Source organism: Festucalex cinctus, chromosome 5 (assembly GCF_051991245.1).
Source record: "Festucalex cinctus isolate MCC-2025b chromosome 5, RoL_Fcin_1.0, whole genome shotgun sequence".
Lineage (NCBI taxonomy): Eukaryota > Metazoa > Chordata > Actinopteri > Syngnathiformes > Syngnathidae > Festucalex > Festucalex cinctus.
In genome coordinates, this window is record NC_135415.1 from 21607180 (window position 1) to 21619828 (window position 12649).

The following is a 12649-nucleotide window of genomic DNA, read 5'->3' on the forward strand; positions in this document are numbered from 1 at the left end:
CTTCTGGTATATAGTTTAGATTAACAGAGTCAATTTTGCAGACTTTCTGAAATCTTTAAAATTTACTTAATTCATAACATTTTGACAAAATGAATACACAATTTTCTTCTTTTTTTTCCTACTCAACGACATTGGTCTTGTTGATTAAAAAAAAAGAAAGAAAGAAAAGATATTTTATATTGGATTTTTGGTCACGTGACTCACGTCGTTCTGACGGAGTTGTGGGCACTGGGCAATCACTACTTCAGCGTAGCTGCCAAAACCGGCGAGCATTACCAGGTAGGACGTGACACCAGTTGCCAAGTTCGAGGTCGATGTATGTAACGCCGCTAACATCACATAAACCGGAAATACGCGAAAGCAGTTTATTTACTTGGTATGTAAACATTTTTATGTGACGATACAGTAGGCCTAATGTCACTTGGCTGGCCTTGGGTGTTAGCAAACGTTAGCATAGCTGGTCAGAGTCTGACTCTGGTCTAAACAGTAACGCCGTAATTTGACAGCTAACGTGTATTCGGATACATTTTTCGTTACTTTTAGCTAACTTCGACCAGTAAAGATACTTTAGCTTTAAGAAGAGGCACCAATTGCGGTTCATGGGCGTCATTACAAACGTTAATTGCGGATGGTCCTCGCTTTACGATGGAGTAACGTTCCTACGGCGGAGACGTAACGAGATCTTGGGGACTTAAATTGAATATGTATGTAAATTGCAGTGCGTCGTAGTGTAGTAGTAGGTATGTTTATAAAATTTCAAGGATTAATTGATTTAAATGAAACCACTCCAGCATTATCAGACTTGTCTGATTTTTTTATTTTTATTTTTTTAAGACAATTCCAGTGATGTTTTCCTTCGACAAATCTTCATAATAATTATTTACAACAACTATTAAATTGACATTTTCAACAGAAAATAATCTGACAATCTACAAATCATATCTAATGTACACATGTAAAGCAGCAAATACATTAATTATTGCTGTACCTCAATTACGTGCAATGGAAAAACAAAGTAAGCATTAAGAATGAACAAACACGGTGTTAGTTGAGGAGCGGATATATCAGAAATTAGTGTTGGAAGCAACATAAACTATGAGCTAACAGAATAACATCATCAGGGACCTGGAATGCTGTCAAAAAAAAAAAAATTGTATAAAAGACTGGCCTTAACGAAATGACTTTGACAGGGGTTTGTCAATTACAAATTAGGGAAATGAGCAATCTTTCGAGAAAAAGTTGTACTAAAAAAAAGTACATCTGTTTGATGTCATCGTGAGTGATTTGTGGTAAGATGAAAAAACACAGATGCAGTCAAACATGGAAAACAGCGGTTCTGCAAATTTGGATAAAAAAAAGGAACAACTGTCACGGCCACAGTGAACAAGCGTGAAGTACAGAAGAGGCTGAAGGCTGATGTTTCATTCAGAATTAATGAACAACTATCAGGATTTTTTTTGTAGTTCCTAGTAGTGCCATTTCTGCTTGTTGGACAGCATAGAAATAGTTTGATTTGCATTCTTACACACGATCAATCTTCATATCTTTTTTTTTTTTTTTCTGTGCGCATGTACTTTGAAACTAAATGCTTGTCTCCCCCTCCAGTTTCCTCAAAATTTTTGGCTTTCCTTTTACTCCAATGTTGAAGAAATACCATACACTAGCTTCATTAAAAAAACAAAAAAAACAAAACAAAAACAAAAACATTAAAGAATTTAGTACCAGGGAACATCTTGTTGTGGTGTGCAGTGTGTTGAGAATTGGGGCTAAGTTAACATCAACAATCTGATGCGGTGCGAGCTCCCACACAACACAAACTTTTGACTCAAGTCTCTCCTTGGGTATGTTTAGATAAATTGCCAATGTGATCATAAGTGAACATTGCTCATCATCAGAATGGGATGTGCCATCTGTCCAATATACAAAGGTGCATGATACACAACATCCACAAGAAGAGGGAAATCTGTTTTGAAATGAAGCTTAAAAAAAAAAAGTTGACTGATGACGATGGTTGCATTATTTACGAACTAGCCTCCTGCATTAATGAGATTAGTTACATGTAGTGTAAAGGTGTACATGATCTGTCAGTTATAGTTATTTATTTTTACATCCACTTACATCCCCTCCCGATCCCCTCATTTGTCTTTGCCCGTTCCACTGATGTCTTCTCCATTACTTCTGACTTGGCTTGTCTAATAGTGAATACCTAATCATGCCTTGAAGACTTCATTCTTATCTTTCCTTCTTCCCCTTTTGTCTCATCAATGGGCTGACACTTATTCCTTACGTGGAAGTGGGTTTGGTGCCATATATAGTTCATATAGGCATAAAAAATGGCTGATGCCTGTCAGAACTTTTTACACTCACCCGCTGGCACGAAAACACGGTTTTAAGTCAAGTGAAAGAAGTGATTACATGGTGGAGCCCTAAAAGTCTATGTAGGCATTTATTACCTCTGCTAAATTTAAAAGTGCAAGATGAGTGGTTTTGCTGTTAAATTACATAACAAACTCCCATGAAAGTTTAAGTTAAAAATTTGAGCAGGAAAAGGAGTGGATTGATGATTTATTTATTTATTTTTCAATGGACAGTGATCCAGCAGCAATTCAGCATATAAAGCTATGTTGTAAAATCAGGACAACATTCTCCTGATTATATTTGCAGCTTTGACATTGAATTTTGTTTTTCAAATTCACTTTGTGTTAGTCTTTCATTATATGCTCCTAAGATGTCTTTGTTTCTTTTCCAATAGTTCTGACAACAATACCCACTGGAAGAATCCCTTCCCTTCCCTTCCCTGCCTGAGAATAAGGTAGGAATGATCCTGGGCCTCTTTCTGCTGTGACCATATGTGTTTATTGGCACAATAGTCTATTTTGCTGTCTTCACTTGTAAATGTGCAGGGGCTGCACTGCCTTGGGGGTCGCTCAGAGGGCCCTGGTTCGAGGGCTGGAGATGTTGTTGAATGTCTTGTAAAGGACCATAGCAATAGCACAATCTCTGTCACAGGATGTTTTCTTCCTTTCTTGCTTCTCCCAGATGTCCTCTGTCCAAAGCGTTGTTTGCCTTAGGCTAAGGCTTGAGTTGAAGTTGTGAACATGGAGTAGCAGTGTGGTCTGTTTTTAGATGACTTTTTTTGGTTATCCATCCCTCTCAACAGTGGTACCTGGATTTATGAATTTTTTAATTCATTTTGTGACTAAGCAGGTAACTCAATTTATTTTTCTGTCAAATGTTGAAATGAATTGAAATGCCATACAGCTGATACAGTTGTGATCTCACACCTTACTTTATATACCCGGTAGCCTATCGACACAAGCCACATTGGTTTTTAAGTGCACATATTATTGAGTGTTCTTTAATACATATATTTAGTTAACCACTACCAACACAGCACTCCATTTCTTGAATATACACAAGGTGAAGAAGTTGAATGTGGGCTTCAGGGAGAAGAGGAAATGCGTTTCACTGACAAGAATGTTATTTTTTGGGGAAAAAAAAAGATATTTCCAGTGAGTAGAAGCTTTCTGGGTAAAAACACATGCGTGGTAGGAAATTAAAACCCACATGACAACTAAGGTCTACCTCAATGAAGGCACATGTTCATCTTTGAAGATGGTAAAGCAGGAGAAGACCGCACTGGGTTCCAATCCTGCTAGCTAAGAACAGGACATTGAGCTATTATTCACATCCAAAATGTAAAAATGAAGAGCGATACGATCAGTCTCATTTTCTGTTGCGCTAAAATTTCATGGTTGGGGAAAACGCAATCAAAGTATTGCTATCTACAGTCCCCGCCAAAAGGAATTGGAATGGCAAGGTCATTTCCTTAGTTTTTGTTGTATACTAAAGACTTTAGAGTTTCAGATCAAAAGATGAATATGAGACAAAAGTTGAGAATTCAAGTTTTTTTTTATTTTGTAGTATTATTTACATCTAGATGTGTTAACAACTCAGAACAAAGCACCTTCTGTTTGACCACACCCACTTTTCTGGAATGTGTGACTGATTGGTGTTTCTAGTTGCTCAGGTGTTGCCTTTTAGATTGTTTAAATTAGTGTTTGTTTTTGGCTTTGGGTTTCATCTGTGAAAAACACATTTTGTTAAGTAAACATGAAGACCAGAAAGCTGTTTATGGGCAAAAAGCAAACCATTTTGATGCTGAGAGATGAGGGAAAATCAAGCAGAGCAACAAAAAACAAACAAACAAACAAAGGAATTGACCTTTCCAGTCATTTTGGAGACTGTATTATCTTAGCACGTCTTGGGCTTCTCTCTCTCTCTTTTTTTTTTTGTTAACAATTGAACATCATTTAAATGCCGTAGTCGTGCTGAGCATTATTACTGACCTCTATCCCTTTATATCCACAATGTCCTGAACTATTTTTTTGACGTCCGCTTTTTGTAGGAAACGCACTTTGTTTCACAGCTTTAATCACCTCAAACTGCTCTCTTGAACATCATAACAATGAGGTCACACAGCAACGGCGTCCACCGTCACAAGATCTCAATCCAGTTTAGTACCTTTTGTGATGTGGTTGTGAATGTGCAATCTCCAAATCTTGCATTTACAACAGTATTACTGCTATAATATCAATACGGTCCAATATGCTCAAAACATTTGACTTTTGCAATGATGAAGGCTGAACACAATTTTGAAGGTGAAAGCGGATCCAACTCAAAAGCTAACAAGGTGTACCTTATAAAGTGCCAGTTGAGTGTATACAACAGTGGTCTGCTTTATAAGTGTTTTGTGTCAAGAGTTCTGAAGCAGCAATTCGTGATGTCTGCTGATGATTGCATCTGGTTTCCAACATCCAAGTGCTCTTAAGGGAATTGTCTGCTCGTCCAAGAAAGTAGATGCATTTTTTTTAAGCAGTGACAGCTGGTATCCTCAAAGTTTTCTTATGAATTGGTGTGCTTTCTCCTTATTCCCTTTTAATAATCTGGAAATTGGGATTGGGTGTAGCTACTGTTGTGGGACATCTGCTGAGCATCTAAACAACTTGTCTGTAAACCAGAACCTTTGGCTTTTGCAAGTGCCATGGCAGTTTGGCTAATTTTGCTGCAAAGCTTTCAGATCTCATTCTACTGTCTCTTTCATCTTGTTGGCTCTCAGATCAGATGATTTTATTATTTATTGCTTTGTTTTTGTTTCTTTTAACAAGCTGTAGTTGTTTTTATTGGTGCAAAACAACACCTAAGAATTCACAACTTGTGCTAATTTGTCTACTTATTTGTCTAAAATGCAAGGGGGTAAAAGTTAAGGCTGGACCATAAATCAATGTCAGTTGTCAATGGTCAATAGAATGTTTGACAAAACAAATCGGGAGGAAAACTCCGACCGCAGTATTCTGCATACTTGATGAAGAGCTACAGAAGGGGTCACCAGCTCCTGTCCTCGAGGGACCTTATCCTGCATGTTTTTAAATGATCCCCCTCCTCCAACACACCTGATTCAAATGATCAGGCTTCTGCAGAGCTTCCTGATGAGCAGATCATTTGAATCAGATGTATTGGAGGCGGGAACCTTCTATAACAATGCAGGATAGGGGCCCTCGAGGACCGGAGTTGGTGACCCTCGGACTACAGCACAGCGTTACATTTGTGCCACAATTACAAGCACGTAAGAGGAGATTTTGAGCACAGAAGTAGGTTTTGAGTGCAGCCGAGTGCTTGTCTGCTGAGTGCTCCTCTGCCGAGTGCGAACATGAAGAAGCAGCAGTTGAACCAACAAAGAAGGGTGTGCAAGCACACTTTGTGCGTGTGGAGTACGAAAGTGTGGCTTAACTTTGTGCAAATAAATGACCTGTCGCGTCAGTGCAACTCTCGCCATAAGAATATATTGGGCATACTAATACGACGCCGGATGGAACTTGGTATAGAAGTTAAAGAAATCCCAGGATTTGAAGTGCTAGCTCCAGTGTTAGCTGGCTCTCTGCACCTGAAGTCCTATGACAATAATGAGCCTGCTAACAAGTTTAGACCTAAGACGGTTGGTCGCATAACGAATATAATTTTGCACACTTCACTGTAACTGCATCAACGGTACTGCCTTGGGGTAGCGTCTTCCGCAAATAATAATATATGGTACTAGGGGTGTGGATTGCCTAGTACCTGACGATTCGTATCATGATTCATAGGTCCCGATTCGATTCGATACCGATTAATCTCGATACGAATTTCTAAATTGATTGTTGCGTTGTTGTTGTTGTTGTTTTTTTTTTTACTCAATATAGAAAATGCTAATCAGTAAACTTGTACATGTACACTGTAAGATTTGCATTAAAATTGATTATTTTTTATCTGAAACTTCAGTCTTATGAGCCACTGTATTTAAAGAACAGGTTGTAATCTGTTTCATGTTTAAACAGCAACTAAAATATTAACACTTAATGTTCCATTAATATAACATCCTTCCATGCTTAAGGTGTGAACACTAACCCTAAGTAAGACATTTTGTTGAATAGTTTTCCATCAAAAATGGATGTTTAAAAATCGATTCGGCCGTCCTATTGAATCGATTCGAGAATTGCGTGCTATAATATCACGATATATTGCTGAATCGATTTATTTTTTTTTAGTACCCCCATGTGGTACTGATAGAGGCTCATTGACATAAACAACATTGCACATTACTAGGGATAGACCGATTATCGACCATGGCAATTATCGGTGCCGATATTTGGCATTTTGGCAAGGTACGGCAACTTTGAGTGATATACAATTGCAGTATAACAATATTGTTCACATTTAGTCATTCTCACTGGATGAAATTGCATTTTAGATCCTTTAAAGGAATTAAGAGGAAATGTAGCAGTTTGTAATAGAACTGTATTCTTTCAATCATGTGCCATTACATGTATAGTGGGCTACATTGTCGTCATGTTTATGTATAGCTCGTAACCCCTGACATTTGACCCACATGACCTGCATTCCACAAGCATAAAAGCAGCCAAATTTCAAGGGCTTGCTGACGCAAATTCACTTGGATACCTGTAGCCTCGTGTGTTCCCATGTCATTTGTGCTTTGTTTGTTCGTTTGTTTTTTGTTTTGTTTTTTTCTCTCCCACTCCACATTGTAGTAGCTGTGGAGAGGCTTGTGCAGTGTTCATTTGGTCCAATAGTCCTGCAGGACTCAGCTTTTTAATTGTGCATAAGTGAGCACTGGTCTCTAACAAATTAACACACAAGTGATATCTACATAATGTCTTTGCCACTGCTGCTGTACTATTTTTTTATTTTTTTATTTTCAATTTGGCTGTTCTAGTCTTTTATCAGTTTGTTGCTCTTCTATTTTGGGTGGAGGCATCTCAACATCGCCCTCTTTCACAATGCTTGAGACGGACTGCATTTGCGAGAATGATTTTGCATTTCCCCTTATAAATTAAAAAGGTGAGCACTGTCTGAATTTGAATTGTTTATCTGATTTGGTGCTTGGGAAGCACAGTTGTCATTATTTTTATGGAATTAAATGAGATTCCTGTGGGGCATCTTTTCATTTATTGCTCCCAGTTGCTCCAACGGTGACACAGACTGAGTGGACACTTTTAATCTAGACAGTGGGGTGTATTACAAATTGCTTTTGCCTTAAAATGATCAGTAATAATTTATTTTTTGTTAAGGCCTCACTTTATAAAGTATGAAATTTTAATACAAATCTTTGCAACATTATGCTTAAAATATTGTACACATTTTGGACATTGAACTTTCATAATCCGTGAACGTTTCAGGCGAGCTATCACTGCTCCTCAAAAGACATCATTTCAGCCAGCATCACGGGATGTACTCTGTGTGGGTGTTTAGATTTTTCCTTTGGTTTCTTGTGATACTTTTTTTTTTTTCTCGAAAGAAGCACAGTGGTAAGAAAAAAAGAACAAGAAAAAAAATATCCATTTGAAGTTGATGAAGATTATGTTGACAGTTTGGACTTTGACAAATGTTGGCATAAAAAGGCTACTACAATGACTGTTTTTGCGGTGTACAATCAAAGAGTACAATTCCATATAGCTGTGTCATTGACTATTACTTCTGCTAGTCGAGTTTTGTTCCTGAAGGAACCCTGGAACATTGTGAAAATGACTCTCATGTCACCCATTTATATCAGATACCATATTGCTTTTATCACTGACAAGGGCATTTGCTTATTCACAGGACACTAAAACATCCAAATCAAATCTTTGTTGTAGTTCTGAATCACAGAAGTGTTGGTGAGATAGTTGTGGCTCACTAATGTCCTTTCTATTTTTTGTCAGTATGCACTGTACTGTTTATCCTCCCAAAAATAATCATATTGCCCAGCACTAAGTTGGATTTACAGTGAGGGGATTTAAACTTCAATTTGTGCATCATCCCATAACCATGCTCAAATACATGTTTTTCCCTGTAATGTTCTGTGTACGACAAATCTATTGTGTGCTGCACCCATGAAATTGACATGGGAGTAAATAAACTAGTTTATTATTGACCTTGTGCTTCAACCATATGATTCTTAATGTTGTTTTATAGAAATTGTGATTTCTATTGGTTAATAACTTGTTTTATTACTGTATTTGAAAGTATAGTCCCATTGTTTTTTTGTCTACATCATCTAGTACAGTGCATTCACAGTTGATGCTGTATTATTCTACAACTTTATTCTACAAAAACACGGCATGGCTAGAATGGGGGATGGAATTCTCATCCTCACTTATAAGAATCCCAGTTGATATAAAAATTTCACTTGCCTGATCAAATGTTTCGGTTTTGTGATAGAAAAAAAAAAAGAAAAGAAAAGGAAGAACAATTTAAAAACTTCTTAGTAGTAGTGTTTTTTGTTGTTGTTTTTTTTGTCAATGTTGGCTCTTGAATGTTTTGCATGTAAAGCAGTTCTACTTGAAGATTCAGGTTCTGCTGCAGTACTATGCAGTAGGGGTGTTAAAAAAAAATCGATTCGGCGATATATCGCGATACTACATCGCGCGATTCTCGAATCGATTCAATAATAGGCAAAATCGATTTTTTTATTTTTTTTATTTTTTTTTTTTTATTTTTATTTTTTTTTTTTTTTAGGATTCACACCTTAAGCATGGAAGAATGTTATATGAACGGAACATTAAGCCTTAATATTTTATTTTAATGCTGTTTAAACATGAAACAGATTACAACCTCTATAAGACTGAAATTTCAGATAAATAAATAATACATTTTCATATAAATCTTACACTCTACAAGCTTACTGATTAGTATTTTCTAAATTTGAATGAAAAAAAATCGCAACAATCGACTTATAAATTCGTATCGGGATTAATCGGTATCGAATCGAATCGTGACCTGTGAATCGTGATACGAATCGAATCGTCAGGTACGAGGCAATTCACACCCCTACTATGCAGGCTATACAATCTTTCTTTTCTTTCCCTTTGTTTTAACAAGGCAGTTAAGGTTTAATTGTTAAGTCTTGTTTTAAATTGCAATAAGATTCTTCCTGCAATCGAAATTTAATTGGGGAACAAGCCGACATTTCCTCCAAATTTAACACTCTACCATTGATTTTATCTATAGATCCAGAATATGTTTTCAATTGCCATTTACGTGCTTGTGGTCACACCTGGACAATATCACACTGTTGTTTTTGTGCTACATGGTTGAAATATTCTCACACTCTTGGTCTCAGGAAGGTTTTACACATGTTTTGCAGTATTGTCAGACATCAGTGCGCTCTCTGAAGAAAATCCCCAGTAGGTTACAGTATAACATAGTTTTCCCAATTACCACTGTTGTCTTTTCTTCTGTTTTCCCACTGTACTGCTGTGATTAAATTGGCTAAGAAATGTAATATCTGAAGTTTTACTTAATTCAATTCTTCAGAGACAGAGACTGGAGGCGAAAACCACTTTCCTTCACATTATAAATGGATGATTGTTTTTGGCGTTTCTCATCCCAATGATGAGTTAACCATACTCAGCAGCAGGCATGGTCAGCCCAAGGTAGTTGTTTGTTCAGCATCTAAGACTATTGTTTCTGACATATATATTTTTATGTTTAGCAGATATTAATTATGGCAGATATACTGCAATGAACTACCCACGATATGCACAAAATATCTTCTCTTTTGCCTAATGTTGTTTTAATGTTTATTACATTTAGATTTAATGACATTTTTATAGAGTAGAACCTCCAATTGGTCCTCTGCGGATTTGTCCAGGATTCAAAAGAAAATTTTCTAATGAGATCAATTATATAGTGTATATGAGGTGCATCCAGGATTGCTGCCACACAAGATACAATTTTTAAATAGTGTTGTAACAATACATGTATTTGTATTGAGAAGGCGTAGTACAGTGCGTCCGGTTCGGTACAGAGCTATGCATGGAGAACAGAAGTTGCATGTTTTTTTTGTGTAGCTCATGCACGTCATAGCTCCAGCTATCAACAAACCGGTGTTTCAAGACCCTCCCCTATTGTTAAAGTCTCCTGCTTATTGCAGAGAAAGACAGGGGGTTAAAATCTGAACGCAGGAAAAACCCTGCTTTGTTCACAAAAAGCTGCTCGATTCCAGCTCCGACTGAGAGTCCTGTCAAGCGATTGGGAAGAGAAACAATGAACAGGAGTGTTTTCTTTTTCTCCTTCTAATTAATCTTCTCTTACCACTTACCGCCATCTGTCTTTGTAAAATACCACAAAATCCATGATACTGTCCTTGGTGGCAGGAGTAGTTTAGAGGGTATTATAAAACAATGTTAATTTTCTCCACTGAGAACCAAATGGGACACATAATATTACTGTACAGATAGTACGTTTTTTCCACATCAGTTGGAGGAAAAGAGATGCTGACAAAGCACGGATTTAGTGGAGGGAGAAAGTGTTGAGGAGGGAATAAGCTAGGGAAGTCATTGAGAGGTGGGAATAAATCAGATCCCCAGAGCACTGAGGAATTGCAAGGCCTGGGAGACGTGAAGCGTGGTTGGAGTGATGTTGATTGATAGTGGAATGAGTTGTCTGTTGTTTATCACCACAGTTAAGATGTTAAGTAGCCTCATGGTATTGTGAGGGAGAGAAATGAGATGGGCAGAGAAGGGACATGGAGGAGAGGGAAAAATAATTATGGTAGACATTGAGGTTGCCAGTTTAGGTGTCTCAGGTAAGAGATGTACACTTGTGAGAATATTGACAAACGGATCATAAATCAGAGACAGTGAGATACTTGTTACAAAGGAGGAACTCTGCTCTGAGGCTTTGTACTTCTATTACTAACTGTATTTGTAGAACACATGACAACACAACCAAACAATGGCGTTCACAAAATGGAATCAGGAGAATTTTGATGAGTTAATGACATGAATGTCAATTCCGTTACGCATTCTACTACACATACTGTATATAATTGACTTTATAACGTGCATGCAACACCGCTCAAAGACATCAGGAAGAGCTTAATGTTTTTGTCACCTCTTCCAAGCACTTGTTCTTTCTGTTCAACACATTCACAACGCATACATTATCACTGACGTGGACATTTGTATTTGTTTATACAGTATTCACCTTTGTATATATTTGTCAAGTACATTTGTCAATAAGTTAGGCATGGAAGAGAGCTTGTCTGGGAAGTTAAGGTTTGCAAAGCACCGTAATGACTAACAGATCCCTGTAGATGCTGGTGTACATTGCTTTGTATTTGACATCAACACGGCATTTGTATGGTGTAAAGTAACGCAGTTGGTGTCCCGGTAGGTAGTGTATGAATGATTTGTGGGTGTGCATCGCAACTAAATCTGTTGTATTCCAAGATTTCTGCCTCGGCATTACCTTCCGCACTCTATAATTTTCCCCGCTCTATATGAAGTATGTGCGTTTGTCTCCCTCGGATGTTTGTCAGTGTCTGGTTTAACATATGAACGGGGAAAATCTGTATCATTATCGTTGATTTTGTTCAACCCTGATACAAAGTGGGCATTGTGATTGTGACAAAAGACAGTCGGCCAAGGCGCGTTTATTTTTAGTATATCTGTAAATTATTTCGCCACCAAAAACTCTTTCGCTGTCTTGTTTTTGTTGTTTTCTAGGTAAAGTCACTGTTCTGTTTAAGCTTTTTTTTTCTCTACACTGGTCAGAATCCGGTGTTTTTGGTTAAACCAGCGCAAGGCATATTGCTGATTACTAAAGAATAGAAAAAGCTGGAAATATTTGTTTCTGATGAATAAAGAGAATCTACTCTTTTCTTTGGTAGGTTTGGTGCTTTCATTGTGAAACGGCTGTCAATATGGGGAAGTCTGCTCTGAAAACTGCTGGCAGTGAATGATTTAATTTTATACTTGACACTGCACTTTTACACTCGATGAGCAGTCATACAAACATCTATTATTTCCCCCCTTTAAAAACAGAAATGCCTCAAAAACAGAACTTTCCTTGCCTAAGTGAAGAGGATTGGGGCTCATACAGTAGCTATTGGTGTCATAAATGTGCCCTAATATTACACCACACTTTAACAGTTACTATTGTCAGCTTTGGCAGAGCCGTGAACTGCATCCACTGCTTACTGTATAATCTTTAATCTGCACCATGACAACTGAATGGAATGCATGCAGCTCCCTAAAATAGCACAAAATTATCTCAAAATCTTCCCAAACTGACATTCATGGTTGCTTTAAAGCGTGTGACCCTCACGTCC

At 37.5% G+C, this 12649-nt stretch overlaps 1 protein-coding gene across 4 annotated transcripts in view; it reads left to right on the forward strand.

Moving 5' to 3' along the window:
- The first annotated feature begins 215 nt into the window (after window positions 1–215).
- The window catches only part of gpat2 (glycerol-3-phosphate acyltransferase 2, mitochondrial), a 72629-nt gene continuing 60195 nt past the window's right edge, over window positions 216–12649 (forward strand). For 2 of the 4 annotated variants that reach the window (XM_077522028.1, XM_077522032.1), the window contains exons 1-2: window positions 216–279; window positions 2753–2812. The gene's annotated coding sequence lies outside the window, so the exon portion shown is untranslated. Of the gene's footprint in view, window positions 377–2752; window positions 2813–12649 lie in introns of all 4 variants that reach the window. The other 2 variants (XM_077522029.1, XM_077522031.1) reach the window with 2 other exon arrangements.